General features: G+C 39.4%; 2 long non-coding RNA genes across 2 annotated transcripts; both read right to left on the reverse strand.

Moving 5' to 3' along the window:
- Positions 1 to 284: 284 nt before the first annotated feature.
- LOC128686990 (uncharacterized) lies at positions 285 to 20,873 on the reverse strand. Its single transcript, XR_008406763.1, has 3 exons — positions 20,815 to 20,873; positions 18,098 to 18,174; positions 285 to 418 (listed from the first exon to the last, which is right to left on the reverse strand). It is a non-coding gene; the product is annotated as an uncharacterized lncRNA (long non-coding RNA).
- On the reverse strand, positions 14,491 to 16,524 carry LOC138854412 (uncharacterized). Its single transcript, XR_011393615.1, has 2 exons — positions 15,140 to 16,524; positions 14,491 to 15,076 (listed from the first exon to the last, which is right to left on the reverse strand). It is a non-coding gene; the product is annotated as an uncharacterized lncRNA (long non-coding RNA).
- Positions 20,874 to 21,999: the final 1,126 nt, after the last annotated feature.

Raw genomic sequence — 21,999 nt, forward strand, 5'->3', positions numbered from 1 at the left:
CCATGCTCGGGACCGCTAACTTTCCTCATTTACCGTGTTTATGCAGAGGTTGGTACTGTAGACTCCTGTGAAGCTCATTGCTCTAATGATTAGATAATGGGCGTTACACGAGGCAGAAGGCTAATGATCTGCTATACCCCCCTCCCTCCCAGATATAGTTTTTGTGACTGGGTTATGTGTAATGGGGCTACTGATAAACATTAGGCTTCCTAGCTGATGCTGGTATTGTTTCTAGATAGTAATTACTAGGTGCAAATTTTATTAGAATAATTATTATGGTATTTGTCAGGATGTCTTGAAGATCCCGAGCATTGCCCCCGATTTTTAACTTGTACTGGTAGGTTCCACAAGGACGTAACTCCCTTGCCTCGTTCCCACCGGTTACGCCTTGGTTCATGGTAAGCTTCCGATCAGTTTGCTGAAATGCAATAATGCCATATTAAAGAAGATTACAGATCTTGTTACTCAGCTCAGTGTAGTTTATAAATGCATGGTATGTTTCATTTTTTATTGTACTGTATTGTTTTCGGAATTCAAGATGTTTTGGTGACAGGAGTAACAGGTCTGATCTTATGTTTTTTTTTTTATTTTATACTTTTGGGACAGTGTCTTAATTTTTTTTGAGGACCCTGAGGAGCCACATGAACCACTGGGCTCAGGATTAGGTGTACACGGTGTCGTGTATGTACCATAGGTGTACTCGATGTCGTGTGCGTACTATATATGTGTGCAACAGCAAATTCCAAATTGTAGCCTTAACCCAATGTGCTTACCAGCTGCGTACGACGCTACTGGTGCTACCTGATGTGCTTGCCAGCTGCGTACGACGCTACTGGTGCTACCTGATGTGCTTACCAGCTGCGTACGACGCTACTGGTGCTACCTGATGTGCTTGCTAGCTGCGTACGACGCTACTGGTGCTACTTGATGTGCTTACCAGCTGCGTACGACGCTACTGGTGCTACCTGATGTGCTTGCTAGCTGCGTCCGACGCTACTGGTGCTACTTGATGTGCTTACCAGCTGCGTACGACGCTACTGGTGCTACCTGATGTGCTTACCAGCTGCGTACGGCGCTGCTGGTGCTACCTGTGCTTACCAGCTGCGTACGATGCTGCTGGTGCTACCTGATGTGCTGACTAGCTGCGTATGACGCTGCTGGTGCTAGTTGATGCGCTTACCAGCTGCGTACGACGCTACTGGTGCTACCTGATGTGTTCATCAACTGCGTACGATGCTGCTGGTGCTACCTGATGTGCTGACTAGCTGCGTACGACGTTGATGGTGATACCTGATATGTTCACCAGTTGTGTACGACGCTGCTCGTGCTACTTGAAAGTGTTCACCAGTTGCGTACGGCGTGGCGGGTGCTACCCTCAGTGCTCACCAGTTGTGTACGACGCTGTTGGTGCTACGTGATGTGCTCACCAGCTGTGTTCAACATTGCTGCAGCTATTTTATTACACTAAAGGTTGATAATTGGATTAACTGTATTTTGTTACTATATTTATTTATTTATTGACTATTTATTTCCCTCTCCTTGAATGTCTTTCTCCCTATAGGTAATTATCGATGTGTACATGTAAGTTATTGTGAAATTCACACGTAATTTATTGTGCAACTCGTCAGGGTTCAAGTATACACACAATTGTTGATGTATTTTTACAGATATTTTTGTATCTATAGCAAGTTGTGGAGTTGGTATACAGAACTATACACTTTCAGATATTTTTTGTACGAGACGATGTATCTATGCAGTAGGATGTGGTTTGATGTATATAGACACTACAGTCTCCCCCACCCCCATACACATAGAATTAAGGCTGGATTTATTTCAAGTGTAAATAAAAAAATCTCAGGACCAAAAATAAAATGAAAAAATGTCATTAACCAGTTTTCAGTAATGAGCCATTCCTGCCTGACAAAAAAAAAATTATACTCGTGCTAAGTCCTTGTTTATAAGTACTACTGTTGACACAAGGTTACGTGTGTGTGTGTGTGTGTGTGTGTGTGTGTGTGTGTGTTGAGCTCTAGCCATAGATCCTGCTTCTTATTCTCGACGTCTAACGTGATTGAGTCCTACCATCTCTTTTTAACCCCATGTTACGTTCGTGTGTTTAATTACATGTATGTGATTATTTATAGTTATAGCTAATAGAACTTATGCTCGTGGTGTCACCTCTTATTATAAATTTTAAGCAGAAATTTTTAAAATTTCCTATCGTAGTGGTACACTTTTTTTCTCTGATTTATTTTCAGCCACAAACTATATTTATGTAAAAGACGTTTTTTAAGATACTTTCTACAACGCATTTTTTTTTTACATAGTTCGAAGTTATGTCGTGTTGGTGTCAGTAGTGGTGACACCAACACATCCTTCTCTTCTACTTTTCAACCATTTATAAATGTGTATGTAGGTACCTTTATTCCTCTTTTTCTATGGCTTTCAAGCGAGGTCATTATCTTCCAAGCTTCTTCACAACCCATTTTTATAATTTTTTAGAATCCATTTTGCCTCTTGCCTCTCAATTTTATATACCTTAACTCTAGTTTTTTGTCAAGTTATGGGCACCATACCTCAACTGCATATTCTAATTATGCTCAGAGATACGCTATAATAAAATTATCACTTTCTTTGAGTCATACATATAAAATTTATTTTAAAATTAGCCAGTACAGCATAAGTGTCTCACATTTACTCTGATATACAAGTCAGTGAATAACGTAATTACTTTGAACATTCCTTAAAAACAAATGCTAACACCGTTTTAATCAACTGCTATATTTATCATTGTAACTACAATCAGTGAGCACTCTTAATTTGTAAACACACTGAATTCTTAATTTAAAATCTCAAACATTTCTACCTTCGATTTAGGAATCTCATCACAATGTTTATTCGTTTTATTGTATTTCTCAAATTTAAATAACTTTTTACAAGCGTCTGAAGTAGATTTGGCTGACTTAATCTTTCCCAATATTTCTTTTTATTATATCCTTATTAGTATATATTAATTTCAATTTGATATAAATTTCTTTTGGGAATAAGAGGTTGGATAGGTTTAAACATTCCAATTTTCTTTTTCATCTTTCTCATGGACTAATAACATTTCATATTAAAACATTCTATCTTGTTTTAACCATTTCTTTTTGAGGGATAAACTGTTTAATACATTTTTTATAAATAATACAAGACTGTACAGTACAGTTTTTATTTAAATAATTTCCTTGTAGAACTTTATTCCACTTTGTAACCGCAATACATCGTTCACAACTTTAGATCACTTCTTTTCTATAATCTTGTCTATCTTGCCTATACAGCATTTTGTGTCTCCACTATTTAACTCGTACCTTTCCACATAAACAATCTGTAATAGACTATGCTCACTCTTCCAGCTAGACTGATAATAATCTATGTTGAAATATTATGAACTAGCACAGAGCAAGTCAAGACGGCTGCTCTCACTCTCACTTGTCTTCATTTCATGAGCTGATATATACAAAATTTATTAACATATTAAAAATATTGTTGAGCGGTTGTTATGTAACCAACCTCGTAGTTCATTAAAGCTATATCTTTAACGTGTCCTACTAAAGAAAATTCTATATCAACCTTTAATAATATCCTAATATTTTTATTAATACTTTCGCTCATCTATTTCTTCTGTAATTTATGTAATATTAGTGCACTTTAGACATGAACAATATAACTCCAGCCTACATGGTTATAATTTCTGCTGACAATACATCACAAATAAATATTCCATTCTTCTTTTTATTTCACTATTACGTATTATCATTTTCATGATGAACAGATTGTAATTAGGAAGGTAACTCCAATTCCTTGGATCAAGAGCCCTTCACTTCCTCCTCCTCCCCCCCCCAACATCTTGAAGGGACACTAGTAATGACCTTAGCTAGATGCAACTGCTACTTAATTCTACCTTTTATTTTTAACATCTAGCATATCTGCATTTTATAAACAGTCAGCTCCAGGGTAAAGCTCCTTTATATGGTTCGATTTCTTTTGTAAATGCAAAGACCTTCATAGTACATGCTATTCAATTTTGAATGCACTTAGGATATATATATATATATATGTATATATATATATATATATATATATATATATATATATATATATATATATATATATATATATATATATATAATAAGATCACAGTAAACAGGTGATTTCAGAATATGCATCTGAAAGAATAGAGAAATTCCAAGCGCTTTCGTGACTACTCACATTATCAAGGAACTATAGTTCCTTGATAATGTGAGTAGTCACGAAAGCGCTTGGAATTTCTCTATTCTTTCAGAGTGGTTGTTTTGCATATATATATATATATAAATATTATATATATATATATATATATATATATATATATATATATATATATATATATATATATATATATATATATATATATATATATATATATATATATATATATATATATATATATATATATATATATATATATATATATATATATATATATATATATATATATATATATATATATATATATATATATATATATATATATATATATATATAATAATCGCGGACAAGCAATACAATATACAAAACAGCCACGGGGGGAGCTGAATGATAGCTCTAGGCCTTTCGTGTTGCAATCAACACATCTCCAGGAACTTGAAATTTTGCAGAAATGAGTAGGAAGTCTGCGTAGATTCGTTCAAGGGAACGACTCTAGCTAGAGCCGTTCCTTTGAACGACTTGTCTTGTTTGCGAAGATCAGGATTTTCTCTAGTCTCTGGACATATTCATTCACGTGTTTTCCAGGTTGGTGTTGCATACTATATGAGTTTTGACATATGCCGTATACAGAATCGTGAATCAGCTTCTTCTAAGGTTCTTAATTAAGTGCAGTTGCAGTGTTTGCTAGACGAACATGCGCTGCCGAAGTTATACTGCTGATGTGCACTTCAGCCACTACACTTATCTAATATCATTGTTCCAGGCTTGCAACCTCATGTACCCCTGGTTCATGTTCAGTCTAGGATTTTCTTACTGCTCAGATTTTCATAACTTTTCACTTGGTTTGGGTTCAAATCAAATAACCATATTTTTTGGTTTGTCTCTGTAGTTTGTCCAAGTCATTCTGTTGCTTTCCCCACTTTCCAGTATATCCATGATTGAATTAAAACTTACCTTGAATTCCCTGTTTAGGTCCTCGCACATCTCTGTTGCCCTCTGCTAGTATTCTTCCCTCTATATTTAATCATATCACTTGCTCTCTTACGATGTTCCTTTTCATGTGACTGTGAAGTTGATTAAGCTCTGTTCTGGCCATTGTAGCTATATTATGAAACTGCCTTTTCTAGTTCATGTGTAATCATGTTCAGCTCTGCTTCTTGGTTCCCTGTCCTTTGTCATACTCCTTATTTTGTATTTTTCCATCTCCCTATTCTGCTGGCTTAGGCTTCTTTGTAGCTCTGGTTTAATCATATTATCTAACCTATTCATGTTTTTTTCTCCTTTGTTTTGCACAAATTTCTTTGGCCTATTGCTCCATTGTGGCTAAAACCTCCATCCTACCTGCTGCCTCTTATTGCCCTTGCCTAGATCTAAGGAAATGGAGTTACCTATCCCATCCTTGAATCAAACCTGATTACCTACCATTTTAAAGGCGCTGTGTACTCACCTAGCTGCACTCACCTAGTTGAGGTTGCAGGGGTCGAGTCCTAGCTCCTGGCCCCGCCTCTTCACTGGTTGCTACTAGGTCACTCTCCCTGAACCGTGAGCTTTATCATACCTCTGCTTAAAGCTATGTATGGCTCCTACCTCCACTACATCGTCTCACAAACTATTCCACTTCCTGACTACTCTGTGGCTGAAGAAATACTTCCTAACATCCCTGTGATTCATCTGAGTTTTCATCTTCCAACTGTGTCCCCTTGTTGCTGTGTCCCATCTCTGGAACATCCTGTCTTTGTCCGCCTTGTCAATTCCTCTCAATATTTTGCATGTCGTTATCATGTCGCCCCTATCTCTCCTGTCCTCCAGTGTCGTCAGGTCGATTTCCCTTAACCTCTCCTCGTTGGACATACCCCTTAGCTCTGGGACTAGCCTTGTTGCAAACCTTTGCACTTTTTTCTAGTTTCTTCACGTGCTTGGCTAGGTGTGGGCTCCAAACTGGTGCCGCATACTCCAATATGGACCTAACGTACAAGGTGTACAGGGTCCTGAACGATTCCTTATTAAAATGTCGGAATGCTGCTCTGACGTTTGCCAGGCGCCCATATACTGCAGCAGTTATTTGGTTGATGTGCGCTTCAGGAGATGTGCCTGGTGTTATACTCACCCCAAGATCTTTTTCCTTGGGTGAGGTTTGTAGTCTCTGGCCCCCTAGACTGTACTCCGTCTGCGGTCTTCTTTGCCCTTCCACAATCTTCATGACTTTGCACTTGGTGGGGTTGAACTCCAGGAGCCAGTTGCTGGACCAGGTCTGCAGCTTGTCCAGATTCCTTTGTAGTTCTGCCTGGTCTTCGATCGAATGAATTCTTCTCATCAACTTCACGTTATCTGCAAACAGGGACACTTCGGAGTCTATTCCTTCCGTCATGTGTGTGTGTGTGTGTGTGTGTGTGTGTGTGTGTGTGTGTGTGTGTGTGTGTGTGTGTGTGTGTGTGTGTGTGTGTGTGTGTGTGTGTGTACTCACCTAGTTGAGGTTGCAGGGGTCGAGTCCTAGCTCCTGGCCCCGCCTCTTCACTGTGTGTGTGTGTGTGTGTGTGTGTATGTGTGAAAACACGTATACGTGTCTATAAATTAAATCCTAATACGCTGGCTTTACTGAAATGGAAATTTAAAGTTGAAATAATCTGATTAGGCCAAAAAAAAAAAATCTATTACTGGTAACTCAATATATCATCTGACATTCCAAACATTGTGATATGTATTTACGGGAAGACTAAAACACGGTGCAAATTGTTGTCATCATAGCACCTTCATGGTTCATACTCAAGTGGCAATTTCTATACCACAAACTAGTTGTACTAAAACACTCATGAATGCCACCGTCACTCACCATCTCATGAATACATGCGCACACACACACAACATATATATATATATATATATATATATATATATATATATATATATATATATATATATATATATATATATATATATATATATATATATATATATATATATATATATATATATATATATATATATATATATATATATGCGCCGTGCCGAATAGGTAAAACTGGTCACTTAACAAGAACTCGTTTAAAATTAAGTTCTTTCTAAAATTTTCTCCTGTACGTTTAAAGATGTTTTTTTTTTCATTTGTATTAATGTAAAAATTAATAATTTTGTACCAACTTACCTAATCTTATCATAACAAGTGCAGTTTAATTTAGCCTAATGCAGCTAAATATATTTTAGATAAATTTACAATAATTTAATAATAAACAAACACGATGAATTTTTTTTTCGTTAGGTTCAGAATGATTTTTGCGAAATTACTGCATACACAAATTTTCTCTTGCCTTATTCAGCAAGAAGAGCGTTTTTATTAAAGCCAGTATCGCAAGTTTTACCTATTCGGAACGACATATATATATATATGTATATGTCGTGCCGAATAGGCAGAACTTGCGATCTTGGCTTAATAGCAACGCTCATCTTGCCATATAGGACAAGCGAAAATTTGTGTATGCAATAATTTTGCCAAAATCATTCTGAACCTAACGAAAAAAATATATTTCACTGTGTTTGTTTAGTATTAAATTACTGTAAAAAAATCTAAAGTATGTATAGTTGGGTTAGGCTAAAACAAATTATTCTTGTTATAATAAGGTTAGGTAAGTTTTCTAAGATTCTTTTGGTGCAAAATGAAAATTTTTTACATAAACATTAATGAAAAAAATATATCTTTAAACGTATAAGAGAAAATTATAGAAAGGACTAAATTTTAAATGAGTTCTTGCTAATTGACCAGTTTTACATATTCGGCACGACATATATATATATATATATATATATATATATATATATATATATATATATATATATATATATATATATATATATATATATATATATATATATATATATATTATATATATAATATATATATATATATATATATATATATATATATATATTATATTATATTATATTATATAATACATATATTTTTTTGGCCTGATTGTTTTATTCTAACGAAAACTTCAGAAAATGACGGACGGCTTCTGGACTTTGTTGTCCACATGTTCCTTTAGAGGCAAACGTGTACATTTTCTATTTTACGCCGATGAACTGTCTTAATAGCATCTTATTTGCAATATAATTCCTGGCTGATTATATATATATTCACAGAGTTAATGAAATCATTTCAACTGCAGTCAATATTGCCAAGTGTTAAATAGTTACCTTCATGTTACCAGTGTATGCAAGTACTGAGGATTTAAGTCACTTGATTACTAAACAATCACGTGATAATTCCAAAGTAACAACAGAGTGAAAGTAAATCCAAAGGGAAGGACTACAGTAAACACTGGAAGTGTTTCCAACACTGCTGCCTGGCACCAGTCAGAATGAGCATTGGAGGTGTTGGCAGAACTCAGCACTGCCTGGCTATAGAAAAAGATAGTCCCTGAGAATCATTACTCGAAAATGTCAAATTTAACATTTGTAAACTTGAGAACTATTTTTGTGCGCCACGTTTACCTGCTTCTGGAGTCACTGAAAACTTTGTTTGGATTTACTTAACTCTTTTGAAATCCGTTACAGCCATCAAATCCAGCAACTTCATTTATCTTGTAATGTACTGTTCCTGCTTCCTCTCATTGATATGTTTCATATAATTTCTGTGATTTATTGTGGTTTGCCTGGCCGGCCCCCGTACTCTGATCTCTGGCTGTTACCCTGTACATAAACCCCTTACCATAATAAACCACTGTAGACTCAAATTCTTTTTATTGCCCATACTCTTAGCGCTATATTCGCATAAATCGAGTGGAAAGTACTGAAAATAAATAAATATATATATAACAGTTCTAAAATTCTATTCTTAAAGATCAAGATATTAGTGTTTTCTGTGAGAGTTTATACTTCGAATACATCTATGAATTTTCTTTCCAGGTGTTAATATGACCATCACGACTACACTTCCTGATATGAAGTCAGACTTCACAGTCTCTCCTGATCACGCATGATGTTACTAAATGCACAAAAGTTACACCAGATATATAAATTTGTTATTTACCCACATTTTAATTACTGCTGAAAACGTCTCCATTATATGTAATATTGAGAATAAAGCCGCCAGGCTCCGCAGAAAAAACAGCAATATTTCCATATCACGTGGATGCTCACGCCTTTCTATTCAGACAGATGATGACGTACAAACGAAAACGGGTCACAATCACAACAAACAAAGCTTATTCAAGTGACACGTTTATATAATGGTGTGTGTGGGGGCATACAACTTCATGTGAAGCTTATTTTGTGCGGGGAGAGGGGAGTAGGAGAGACGGTGGGGTTAAAGGCAAGAGCACGTAAAATGGCACCTAACAAAATAATACCCTTATACTTGTACCAGCTATCCTGGCTAAGTTACGAAGTTTCTTAATAGCCCAGACTTCCACTGTCAGCGGTGAAGCCTTTTATTAAGGAACCCATCAGTAAGCTGCTTCGATCTCCCCCGTAGTTCTGCAGAGTAAATATCCTCCACTTCCAGGGGATGCTTTGAAGACTTCTGAAGATCTTCAGCCCCTTGATCGCCGATGTTCTGAGCTCCTTATCGCAAAAATATATATATAGGCTATGCTATAAGGAACGATATCTCCACCTCTTGGAGATGATTCATTTTGCATGTCCACAACTGGCATCCCATGCATCGATTTCTGCAAGCTTGGTTGAAGTCTCGAACTTGGCACCCAATTCATGATATCTCTGCCTGAAAATGATTCAGGAACTCCTCTCAATTGTCATCTACCTCAGCCTCTATTACGCTGACCTTCGTATTTTCGTTCACAACATGATATGGAACTGAAGCAATGATATTTTCAAATCCATTCAGACGACCAGGAAACGCCACCACTTTATTTCAACCTCCTTGGAATTCTCCAGAAATTCATGCCAACTGACATTTGCCTCAGTTTCATAAGAATGCTTTTGGAACTGCCTTTCTCCTCTGTTTCCAGTACGTCGCATCTTCTGCCTTAGTCAGATCAAGGCACTACAGAAGGCGAAGTACTTCTTCCTCCCTGATGACATTTCTAGTAGATGTACACCTCAACACACGACTTAATTCTACCCTCAGTCACATACTGTCTACCTCGATACTGATATCTTGAGAGGTAGCCTGATACTATAATGGGGAACTTGCTTCCGCTTGTCATTCTCATAAGTGTTGCTTTGGCTGCCAAGGCGACACTTATCACTGTCTGCAGCTTCCTGTAAGTTCCTAGTGCTAATTGTAGTCTTACACAGGCGACTGGTGTTGATCTGGATATATTTGCTGTTTTGAGATGAGTTTGCTCCAGCCTTTTTTTTCCGACCTGCTGAAGCCTCACCTTCCCGCTGATAGGCGCTCTGTAGCTAGATCGCCTCTTCAGACCCAGTCTGGTCCTCTAGTCTGTTGTCATTCACTGCTGAGATGTAATTTACTCTTCTGTTAATTACTACACTGATTTACCCTTCTTGGTTCTGCCGGATGTCCGGCACACGTCAAGGACTCTCATCGCTCTTCGTTGACATCTAACCACACGATGAGTTTTATTTTCCTCTACAGCAACCTTATCTACCAGGAATTAAACATCAGTCTTACATTCACTGAAACTAGTCTTACCGGACCAGGTCGTCTCCGCCAAGCTGAACTTCACGTGGCAGCACCATATTGTTACTGTTGAACGTTCAACAAAGCTGAGAAATCGTTCAGATTCTTCTTGGGCACATCTTTCGGTATCTCTGGTTGTGGCTCCCTAGAAGGAAGCTCTTGATCTTAGGAAGTCGAGACATTTTCCTTTAGGTCAAACGTGATTGCCTTTCATTCTTAAGTGCTGTATGACTCCAAAAGGATTAGCGCTTCCCCGTAATTATAATATTGTAATAATAATTTAGTTGTGGCTCCTTCAGACTCCTGGTCAGCTGTAAATCTCCAGCAGCTTGATCTGCACCACGCAAGCCTTCCCGGCATCACGTGTTATCCCCACCGCTGAGGGAGCTGCTGGTGCACTATGATTCAGGTGCCTCGTCCGCTGGTGCCTGACCTCAAGTAGTCTAGTTAGGTCCCTGGTTATAGTTCTGTCTCCTATCTTGAATAGTACACCTAGCAACTCCTGTGACATCTACTTCACCTAGCCTTACATTTGTTTCAACCGTGGTGCTTTCAGAATTACCTGACGTTGAGGCTGGTTCAATTGACGTATGCTCTGACCCACTTGTTCCTGATGCGGATATAACTCCTGCAGTTGGTGGAGTAACTTCCGTGGCCCTTCGTCCATCTGTTCTAACTGTTGCTTTTCCACTGCTATTAAAAACACAATCATATCTCATACTTCTACTGCTTATCTGCCAATTTGAAGTAATACTGACAAATATGATATAGATACCTTCTGCACGGGATTCTGTCGTTCGGCCATCTTTCTGTCACCGTCCTCATCTGCACTCCTGATACTAAATGTTATGCAAGGCAGTGAGAGTGAGAGGATGGAAGGTTCGAACAAACACACATCCAAAACGGTGAGAGAATTATTAACAGTAACATAACAAATGCAAGAACATATACGAAGTTTCACTTTTGACCACTAAATTTACGAGGTAGTCACATACGAACATTAAGTAATTAATAAACGAGCAAACACATCAACAACAAATGTACTTCACACTCTCCTTTACATAATGCTCAGTAATCACTGTATCTACCTACTTAATATTATTTCACTGCAATCTGGTTACTGTACTATTCCGCGTGACATACTAGTAAGAGCATCTCACTATTCCACAGCACTACACTGGCCACACTATCACTGTTTCACACCACAACACTGGTCACATCATTACTGTTCCACAGTACTAGTGACTGTGGTCTACTTACTGGTAGCGCAGTAAAGATGCCCTAGATGAAGGGGAGATAATTTATTACATCTTCCAACAACATCAACTTTTCTCAGATCCACTACAAGGAACCATCTGCCAGGACCTCACTTCTTCACTGCTTCCTCAGCCTCTTCCACTTCTGAACACATCCACTACACTTCGGAACACGTCCACAACCACCGCCGAACACGTCGTCAACACTTCTGAACATGTCCACAAGCACTTCTGAACACGTCCACAACCACTTTTGAACACGTCCAATACCACTTCTGAAAACGTCCAATACCACTTCTGAAGATATCCAATACCATTTCTGAGGACGTACAATACCACTTCTGAACAAGTCCAATACCACGTCCAATATCACTTCTGAAGATATCCAATACCACTTCTGAAGATATCCAATATCACTTCTGAGGACGTACAATACTACTTCTAAACAAGTCCAATACCGCTTCTGAACACATGTCCAGTACCACTTCTGAACATATCCAATACCAATTCTGAACACGTCCAATACCACTTCTGAACACGACGACAACCACTTCTAAACTCGCCCACTCCCTTTTCTGAACACGTCTACTCCCACCTGAATATATTTACTCCCACTTGAGCATATATTCCCACCTAAGCAGATCTACTCCCACCTTTATCACATGCAAAATGCGTGATAAAGGAATAGCAGGAAAATTTGGTAGATGGATCTATAACTTCCTAACAAATAGAATTCAAATTCAAATTCAAATTTTTATTTCTTTGCATAGTTTACAATGCGTGGCTGACATGTTATGAGGAGACTATTTCCATGCATAGTTTACAATGTGTAATTACAATACTGATTTGCTAAGTGCAAAGAAAGCCACTATCAAGCCGAGGCATTTCGGGCAGAAAGAGTAATAGTAAAGAGTAGTATGAGGCACCTAAGGTGAAAAGCTCTGTTCCACAAGGCACAGTACTCGCTCCCATCCTATTCCTCATCCTCATATCTGACATAGACAGAGATGTAAGCCATAGCTCCGTGTCTTCCTTTGCGGATGACACCCGAATTGCCATGACAGTGACCTCCATCAAAGACACCGCAAGACTCCAAGCGAACATCAACCAAATCTTCAAATGGGCCACTCAAAACAATATGAAGTTCAAAGAAGAGAAATTTCAACTACTCATATATGGAAAACATTAGAAAATTAAAACCGTATCAGGGTATACAATAAATTCTAACCATACAATAAAGCGAAAAGGTAATGTGAAGGACCTGGGAGTGATAATGTCAGAGGATCTCACCTTCAAAAGCCACAAAAGACCCCAATGGAAATAAGTAAAGGACCCCAATAGAAATAAGCAAAGGACCCCAATGGAAATACACTCTGTCTGACTTTTTGGGTTATCCTAGGTTCTCTACACATATGCTGCTGTGTATGATAATCTGTGTAACTGTATTTGTGTATACCTGAATAAACTTACTTACTAACAATGTAGCTACTACATCTGCTAGAAAAATGATGGGATTGGATAGTGAGAACCTTCAAAACTAAGAAATCCAGGCCCACGATGATTCTCTTCAAATAGCTTGTTCTCTCTAGGCTGGAATACTGCTGTACACTAACTGCCCCCTTTAAGGCAGGCGAAACTGCTGATGTAGTGTACAAAGAACTTTCATGGCACACATAAGTACGATAAAGCACCTAAATTACTGGGAACAGTTGATTTGTATTCCCTGGAACGCAGGCGAGAAAGATACTTGGAAAATCCTAGAGAGATTGGTACCAAACTTGCACACGAAAATCACTCCCTATGAATGCAAGACTCGGCAGGAGATGTAGACAGCCTGTACTGTCTGCACAGACAGCCCATGCTGTCTGCCAGCTTAGTTCATATTTCGCGCCACTCAGGTGCTGCCATCTATAGGCCTTGCCACTTCAGTATGCCCAGACTTGCCTCGCTCTCACACACACAGCGGCCTGGCATCAACACACAAGTACTCCCAGCTCTCTCTCGTGGGCATGGCCCTGCCCGGGCCATGGGCACAAACACACAAGCCTGTGTAACCCACCACTACTTAACAATAAACTAAGAAGCCTCCGAAGAAGTATATCATTTAACTACCCGCTCTACAGCAAATAAACAAACCCGTTATAAATGGTGACAGCGGTGCTCCGCAGCAGTTGTGTTTGCCTGGAGAGAAGGAGGAAGAGGTATGAAGTCACCTTCACTTCATCACCCTACATAAGAAGCATCCGTCTCTCAACGAGTTATCCTGATGTCGTGTCTGCACGTTTGAGCATCCAGACACAGGTACAAGCAGGATCCAGCCGAAATTTATCGAAATTCTACGAGAATTGTAAGTGGCGTCCCAGTGACCCCACGCTGTTTCTCAAGTCACGTGTTCAGCGTCACTTGTATGTTGCTGTTGTTGTTCAGCTCAGCACAGCTGTTTCAGCGAGCCAGAGGTGAGTTTTGTGGTGATTTCTGCGTCCAGTGTGCGTTTCGCCGTGTTTTGGGTTTGAGAGGAGGAAGTTGCCAGATCCTCCCTCGCCGTACACTCACCCACGCTCCTCGCCACCACACTACCATACACCACCACGCCATCTCTCCCTCTGCTGTGTTTTCTGCTGTTTTTCGTGTGAATTCTTTGCCAGTGCTGTGTATCCGAGTGCCCGAGGCCACTCGAAGCTGCGTGGATCAGCATCCCACGTAGATCACGACACCACGTGGATCGACACCACGTTGGGTGTGGCCGATGTCATGTAGACCTACAAAGCCACGTGAGTTACCAGATGTCCCAGGCCTCATGCTGTGGTCTGCTGCCCGCATCACATCGACGCCACCCACGATGCTGCCCGACTTCATGACGTCACGATGTCTGCTGACGTCACCTCACGATGTCTGCTGACGTACCTCGAGATGTCTGCTGACGTCACCTCACGATGTCTGCACCTCGAGATGTCTGCTGACGTCACCTCACGATGTCTGCTGACGTCACCTCACGATGTCTGCCTGACGTCACCTCGAGATGCTGACGTCACACGATGTCTGCTGACGTCACCTCACGATGTCTGCCTGACGTCACCTCGAGATGTCTGTTGACGTCACTGCTGCTGACGTCACCTTGCGACATCACGCCTGACATCACATGATGTCACATCGAGTGTTCTAGTAATTATTTCAGTATTGTCGAGAAGATTGAGAGAAGATATATGTCGTGTGTTAATTAATTCCTCTTAGTCAGTGTTCTCACATTTTAGTATATGTCTTAGTGTCAGTTTTGTGCACAGAAAAGCATCATTTGCTAGTTAAGCCATGTTGTACCGTATGTACAGCGGTGTGTTTTTCAAGTTTCGTGTGTCCAGTGAGGTCTGGCCCAGCCAGACCCTTGAGTTGTACCACTAAGTCACCCGCCTGACCAGTGGTTGACAGCTGATTTCTCAGCCCTGAGCGTACGAGCCCTCTTGTACAGAAAGCTTTTATGCTCGTCGCTCGTGTTGTTCTGCAGAATCGTACCTGCTACGATTCCCATCGAGATTTGTTTCACTTCACCTCCAGACCGTCAGAGTGCAGTTATATTTAGAGAAACAAGTCTGGGGACGCTTAGACTAACCTCTGCTATAACTCCAACTGTCGAGAGATGATACTCGTCAAGCCGCAGCCAGGCCTGTCGGCAGGCGCTGTGTCAGCCTCGTGTCACAAGCTTCAGTGAGCAGCCTGCACAAAGAAGATGTCACTTTGACTGCTAGCTCTCTCACTGCAGTCTGGTGTATGATGTTACGACTCCCAGATGTTTCGCCCAGTCGTCTCTGCCACGACTCGCTCCACAACTCGCTCCACGCTCGCCGGCAGTGATAGCCCAGCGACAGTACCAGTCGAGAAGTGTCCTCCTGAGTCGCTTGCCAGAAGTCCTGCCCAGTTGCCGAGTTTTGTCGACGCCTCACTCAAGGGCACCAGCATGTCGTGCCCCAGGTTGAGTGAAAACCTGCAGCGACTCCTACGATGTCTGCTTCACCGTTCCAGAGGAGACCGTACCCTGTTACGTCACAGCTCAGCCGCAGCGATGTCTCCCGTGTTGCAGTATCTGTCCAGACGCAGGAAGGCGTGCAGTGATGCCCTTCGACGCTCATTGTCTTTGACCACGATGTTTAGCACACCCCACATGTTTTTTCTTCCCTCCCTGTAGGAAGTTTTTTTTTCCATGTCCATATGTATATATATGTTTTTATTTTGTGTTCTGTGCCCTGTTCCTACGAGAGAGAGACCGAGTTTCTTTTACTACCAGTATTGTCGCGTCGGGACGACGCGCGATAGGTGGCCGAGCGTATGTAGACAGCCTGTACTGTCTGCACAGACAGCCCATGCTGTCTGCCAGCTTAGTTCATATTTCGCGCCACTCAGGTGCTGCCATCTATAGGCCTTGCCACTTCAGTATGCCCAGACTTGCCTCGCTCTCACACACACAGCGGCCTGGCATCAACACACAAGTACTCCCAGCTCTCTCTCGTGGGCATGGCCCTGCCCGGGCCATGGGCACAAACACACAAGCCTGTGTAACCCACCACTACTTAACAATAAACTAAGAAGCCTCCGAAGAAGTATATCATTTAACTACCCGCTCTACAGCAAATAAACAAACCCATTATAGAGATGCAACATCCCCTCAATGAAAAGCAGGGGCGCTACGAGTACACTGAGACAACACAATGAGTGTTAGTGGCCCAAAACTGTTCAACTGCCTCCCAGCATACATAAGGGGAGATTACCAATAGACCCCTGGCTGTCTTCAAGAAGGTGCTGGACAGGCACCTAGTCATTACCGGACCAGCGGAGCTGTGGTTCGTACGTCAGTTTGCGTGCTGCCAGCAGTAACAGCCTGGTTGATCAGATCTTCATCCACCACGAGGCCTGGTGTCAGACCGAGCCGCGGGGGCGTTGACTCCCGAAACCCTCTCCAGGTATACCTCAACACATCAATTCCCACTTGAATGTATCTACTCCCACCTGAAGAAATCTACTCACTTCCACCTGAACGCATCTATTCCATCTGAATTTATTATTCCCACTTAGGCAGATCTTGTCTAAGCTCACAACCTGAATACATCTACTTCCGCTTGAACGCATCTATTCCCACCTGAACGTCTACTCCCCATCTGATCACATCCACCTGAAAATGTCTACTGCCACCTAAGACCGCGACTTTCACCCATTTCTCACATTCAGAGGAAAGCGCTAAAACCGTTGGTGTCATAGGGGAACAGGATGTAATCAGGTTCATTTCGAGGAAAGGAACGTTAGCGCAATTCCTCGGATCAGGTGCCATTCAGCAGCAACAAGGCACTGCCCAATAGGGTCATAACCGTGCCTAGGAAAAAGAGGCAATCAGGTTCGATTTAATAAGACAGTTCCAATTCCATGGATCAAGAAGCCCTCACTAGCATCAAGGAACCTCCCGTGAATTGCTCTCGCAGACCTTCATAAAAATATTTTAGATCTTATAGTGTAGCATTCATCACTATTTAACTAACATCGGTTTACGGCAAAAACAGAAATGTCGTCTTTGTTTACAATGGACAGAGGCCTCGACGCAGCATTCCATCTATTTAAAGATAATATTTTTTATAATATCTCCTGTAATAATTTGCACAAGAAATAGCTATTTATTTCCTAGCGAAGATACTTTGTACATATTGTGAAATATAAAATAATTTCCGAGTTCCACCGAAGAGCAGCCTTCAATTACAGCCCAAATATCTTACGAGGCATTATATTTACGGCATAGTTAAGTCTAAACAAATAACTAACAGTGGAAATTTCTGCGATAATAAACATAAAAATAAAAATTATTAATAAAAATATTACCTTCGAAGCTAAAATAATCTTATCTCTCGAAATATATCATAATATTTCAAGTTTTCTACTGGTGTCCAGTGTGTCAGACAACTCCAAATATAAGATGTACAACTTAAAGAACCGTTAATAAAATTACTATAAACGTATAAAAATTAATAAGCCTTACCTAAAAAACAGTGGGTGACTCTTGTAGTCTTAGCTTCTCCATGGTTACCAGTCCATCCTGGTGAGACACCTTCCACTCTACACAAACATAAAAAATATGTAAGTAAATGCCTACCCAAAGGCTAGATAAACAACAAATGATTAAATAACACTGGTTTTAATGATAAACTTTAAAAGAGTAATGAATATAAAATTATGTTCAACTATACAAATAAAATGTTTTATTTAATTATAGTAATGACTGGCTTTAACTTACTGCTTAGTGGTAAAAACATGCATCCCATTCCCCATGGGACAAGTCCAAATTCCTTGGATCAAGAACCCTTCACTTGCATCAATACAACCTCCTTGAAGAGCCAAAAGCTACAAAAGCTCGTGACTACATTTAACAAAAGTCGGGTTTACCAAAATACTTGGGCAAACTAAGACTGACGTTGAATATGCAGAAATTCTTCCTGAATAAATGTGAAAAAAAAAAAAATATTACCTACATAGCAACAAGTTTTGGACATTTAATGTACAAACAGAAGACAAGAATAATTAAAAGGAGATATAAATAACCTGCTGAAAATATCTAGAACATTAGAAAAACGTTTCGGTCCTGGGACCTTAATCAAGGTCCCAGGAACGAAAAGTTTTTTAATAAAAAAAATAAATCTAACAAAGACAGGACTCGCAGCAACGGGTTCGTTTTAAATATTTAAATATGGAAAGGATATAAGAAAGCCCTCCCGAGTAGTGTCACTGGAGCGATAACCTTGACTAGCTTTAACAAACAGCTTAGACTAAGTACACGAATTCGTGAGAGTTCGACTTAACATCAGTGGCATATAACACCGACAAGTTGAAGAAATAAACACATGTGCAATTATTGCCTTGTTGAGCCTATTAACTGCACGGTCATTACCACTAGAGAATACCTTAATACCTAATACAGGAGTTCTGGTAAATTCCCGGGTCATATGATATATACACCTGCCGGTGTATATACTCCACACAGAACGAATATCATTACGTTCTTACATCTGCCGGTGTGAATATCCACCATGGTACATAATATCCATCATGGTACATAATATCCATCATGGTACATAATATCCATCATGGTACATAATATCCATCATGGTACATAATATCCATCATGGTACATAATATCCACCATGGTACATAATATCCATCATGGTACATAATATCCATCATGGTACATAATATCCATCATGGTACATAATATCCATCATGGTACATAATATCCACCATGGTACATAATATCCATCATGGTACATAATATCCATCATGGTACATAATATCCATCAGGGTACATAATATCCATCATGGTACATAATATCCACCATGGTACATAATATCCATCATGGTACATAATATCCATCATGGTACATAATATCCATCATGGTACATAATATCCATCATGGTACATAATATCCACCATGGTACATAATATCCATCATGGTACATAATATCCATCATGGTACATAATATCCATCATGGCACATAATATCCATCATGGTACATAATATCCACCATGGTACATAATATCCATCATGGTACATAATATCCATCATGGTACATAATATCCATCAGGGTACATAATATCCATCATGGTACATAATATCCACCATGGTACATAATATCCATCATGGTACATAATATCCATCATGGTACATAATATCCATCATGGTACATAATATCCATCATGGTACATAATATCCACCATGGTACATAATATCCATCATGGTACATAATATCCATCATGGTACATAATATCCATCATGGTACATAATATCCATCATGGTACATAATATTCATCATGGTACATAATATCCATCATGGTACATAATATCCATCATGGTACATAATATTCATCATGGTACATAATATCCATCATGGTACATAATATCCATCATGGTACATAATATCCACCATGGTACATAATATCCATCATGGTACATAATATCCATCATGGTACATAATATCCACCATGGTACATAATATCCATCATGGTACATAATATTCATCATGGTACATAATATCCATCATGGTACATAATATTCATCATGGTACATAATATCCATCATGGTACATAATATCCATCATGGTACATAATATTCATCATGGTACATAATATCCATCATGGTACATAATATCCATCATGGTACATAATATTCATCATGGTACATAATAAAACATACACACCTACAGTGGTATATCGTCATTGTATATTATTGCAATCATAACTAAGTACTAAACCAGTAAGGGTAACTCAGCTCTGGTATTCACTGTATCTAATATACAGATACTAACCTGCAGGTGTATCTCCCCACCTTCATCATATGTGGTACACATTATTATTATAATGAAGGGGGAAGCGCTAAACCCGTAGGATTATACAGCGCCTGTGGGGGATGGAAGATATTCAGGGTTAATTCAGGGAACTGGAGCACAGATCCAGTTCCCTAGATCAAGAGCCCCTCACCAGCATCAAGGAACCTTCCTTGAGGGGTATATGTGGTACACAGATATTAGGTCAGGTCAGTTTCGCCAGGAAGCTGAGTTGTTTCCTGACGCGGGTCTCACATGATGACCCTTATCTTATCTTGACCCTCCACTAGAGCTATTGGTCAACTGACCGAGGCCTTCCGCTGGCTTATTGCTCCACCCCTTTAAAAAAATTAAGGCTAAATAATGCACAGAGATACCCACCTTCGTAAATATAACTTGATTACGGCCGCCCGGGATCACCATGGCTGCTGTTACTGATAAACCATCGACTTCATTATATCAACATATTTAAAATTTCCCGGTCTCATATTCACTTGTTAAAATTTATCCATTGCTTTTGTTTTCTAAACTACAATTTATTTAGGTAGCACATTATGACAGTCATGTTGTATTTTAAGACAAACTTTTTGCATGTCGACGTTAAACATCTAAACTGGATTGTTAGAGTCCCGGGAGGTTGATTAGTTTGGTTAACGGGATTTAAAGCCTATTAACTACGCAAAGGTCATTAAAGCTTAGTGTTGGTTACTTTATGAGGCTTAAAGCCAATCAACGGCCATTAAGGATGAATGCTTGAGTAAAGAGATTTAAAGTCTATCAAATACTCGAAGATAATTAAGGCCGCATGCTGGTTGGTTGATGGGATTTAAAGCCTATCAACTACTAAGCGAGGGTCATTGTAGCTATACGTAACTTATTCACAACCTCTCAAGTGCACTTTAACCCCTTATAAAGAGGATTAAAGTAACCTCTCAGTGTATATACACCAAGAGGTACACACCTCTCACTGTATTTACATACTCGTAACAATTCCGCCACTAAATAAGCCTGAACCTGACTGAGACAGAATACTTACTACCTTTGAGGTTCTACTGAGAGTAAGTATACTTGTATATGAGAAACAGATGTCTGAGAGCTACATGCTTGATGTAGAAGGATAACATTGCACAGAGTACATGGAGAACTCTTTAATTTAATGTTTGCTTCAAGAGCAGTCTGTCTTGATTATATATACCACTTGTACCCTTTTAGAGGGCTGCCTTGATGCTGGCGAGAGGCTCTTGATTAAAATGGTTAGACCTATCCTTCTTCTCTTATCTAACCTTATTATCTCCCTTTGCTCATGTACTATATAACCCCTATTGGTTAAGTTTATTCCTGGATTATTTTAATAATACATTCCTCTTGAAGATTTGCGCAAGTTAAACGTAACATTATTAAAGTTAAGGAAATGTAAAGTTTTTATTACAAAAATAAAAATGGAAGTTACACTAACCATTTTCTTTGATGTAAGTTTTTTTTTATTGTTATAAGAACAGAAACACTAAAGCCCTTTACAAGCCGGCAGAACAAGCATTTTGCAAATATTAGATTCAGGGAAACTGA

Source organism: Cherax quadricarinatus, chromosome 1 (genome assembly GCF_038502225.1).
Source record: "Cherax quadricarinatus isolate ZL_2023a chromosome 1, ASM3850222v1, whole genome shotgun sequence".
NCBI lineage: Eukaryota > Metazoa > Arthropoda > Malacostraca > Decapoda > Parastacidae > Cherax > Cherax quadricarinatus.